Here is a 2251-nt window from a genome sequence, read left to right as displayed (position 1 = left end):
CTTTTGTCCTTTGGCAAGTTTAGTCCCTCAAGTTTCAAAGCGGGTGCGTGAATTGCCTAAACGAGATAATTTAAAGCGCGTTTTAACGGAAGATGTTATAATCATATAACGGACTCTAATAATTAAACGAAAAGTAAACGGAAAAAGGAGGGATGTTACAAATCCTTCCTCCAACCTAGAATAAAGAGAAGTCATTTCTTCACCCCGAGTGAAACACTCCAAGAGTGGAGAAAGTCTCTCTCTATATGTAACAATCAAAATAAAAGACAAAACCTTTCATATCATATCATATAAATAAATCTATGTTTTTTTCAACTTGTTTTTCTTAAAAAAGACTTAAGTTCTAGATATAATATTAAAATTAAAATATTGATATTTATAAACTTCTCATAAAATATTAATATTGTATTGACTAAAATATTACGGAGTAAAAGTTTGTAACATATTTACGTCGTTTTGTCTTTTTCAAAAGATAAAATTTCATTCCTCGTCCCTGAACTTTACATCAAATTTGACACCTCGTCCTTTTTCTTTTTTTTGTGCATCCCTCGTCCCTAATGTATCACAATTATACATCCCTCGTCCTTCTGTCTAACTACTGTCAATTTCAACCGTTAAGTGTAGTCATGTGAAAAACATGTGAGGGTATTTTCGTCAAAAATCAGATCTTATCTAACTCCTCACCAAAGATAAGAGCACTAGGTGTCCGGGGTTCTCTCTCACCGTCGATTGCAAATCGACGCCGAAGACCGGCGTCGCCCGACACCGGTCCACCGTCGCGGCCGCCGTCGAATCTCAATGTCGAGCCACCCACGCTGATCTCACTAGGGATGAGCAGAAGTACCAATTTACCGATCCCGTACCGGTACCGACCCGGTACCGGTACCGTTTTACCGGACCGAATGGTATACGGGACCGGTTCCGGTTCCATTTTTTTGGCTTTTCTGTTTCGGTACATAAGATGCGGTACCGGTACGGTACCGGGAAATTCCCGTACTAGTACCGATTTCATTACCCATATTTTAAATTTTAAAAGGCTGGATTACTGGAATATGAAAAGGCTGCTTGGTCCCTTGAAAAGTGTTTATCATGTACAGATAACTCACACACGGTATCATCAAAAAAAAAAAGTCGCCTATATTCAAAAACCCTAATCATCAATCAACATGGACTCTCCTCCTTCATCACTTCTATCATCATCAATCCCTTCCATGAACACACCTTATCAAGTAAGTTATTTAATTTTTAAAAAAAGTTGTATCATATTGTATCAGATTATATATCACATTCTATTTATCAATTATATATCGCATTCTATTTATCAGTATGTATCAGGTTCCAGTTTTTTTTTTTTGGTATGAGTTTTAAATAAAAAAACCCTAAATGTCTATACTTTTCTTAAAAGAGTTAGAGGGACGTGATCGTAATAGCTAGTTTCTGGGATTGGCTTGTATTTCGTGATTACTAGGTGAACTTGGCTCATATTAACTTGTTTAGAGGGTGTGATTGAATTATTTGCTTAAATCTACGGCTGTTTAAGTATAAACAATAGATATATATGCTAATAGGCCCATCTAGAAAAATTCAAGGAATCGACGGTAGCGGTTTCAGCATCTACAAAACCTCTTGCTCATACTTTTTTAGTGTACTATTAGATATTGATGGTCACTTACGTGAGTGGTCGGCCGATCTTGATTTTTTTTTGATGGTTAATCCGATGAGATTAAAATTTTAAAAGTATTGGGGTAAGTTCGATAAACTAAATGACTTCATGTACTTTGCTGTACTATTGGATCCAACGATGAAAAAGTATTTATGAAACATTGTTTTAGAATCGTCGTTATGAATAGCATGAACATGGATAATACATTGTCAAAAGTTGAAGTTGAGAAGAAGGTCGGTGAAATGATGGTTTATGTTGAAACAGGGATGGAAGGTTTGTTTAGAACTTATGTACAAAAGTTTGAAAAAAGTAGTCATAATTCGGGTATTCAAGAATCACAAACTCAAGAAAATGTTGTTACGGGTCAAGGGATTAATAGCTTCCTTTCCAAGTGGAGAAGCGTTAAAGAAAATAGTAGTTCATTTGAGGTTGAAACGGAATTATCAAGGTACCTAAATGAGCCAAAGTTGAATTGGTCTCCCACTTTTGACATACTAAAGTGGTGGAAGCAAAACGAGGAGCGTTTTCCAATTGTAGCACGGATGGCTCGAGGTAAATTACTTACTTTTTTTATTGTATTTGAATTAT

The sequence above is a fragment of the Rutidosis leptorrhynchoides genome, chromosome 9 (assembly GCF_046630445.1).
Source record: "Rutidosis leptorrhynchoides isolate AG116_Rl617_1_P2 chromosome 9, CSIRO_AGI_Rlap_v1, whole genome shotgun sequence".
NCBI lineage: Eukaryota > Viridiplantae > Streptophyta > Magnoliopsida > Asterales > Asteraceae > Rutidosis > Rutidosis leptorrhynchoides.
Note: the sequence above shows the minus strand (reverse complement) of the source record.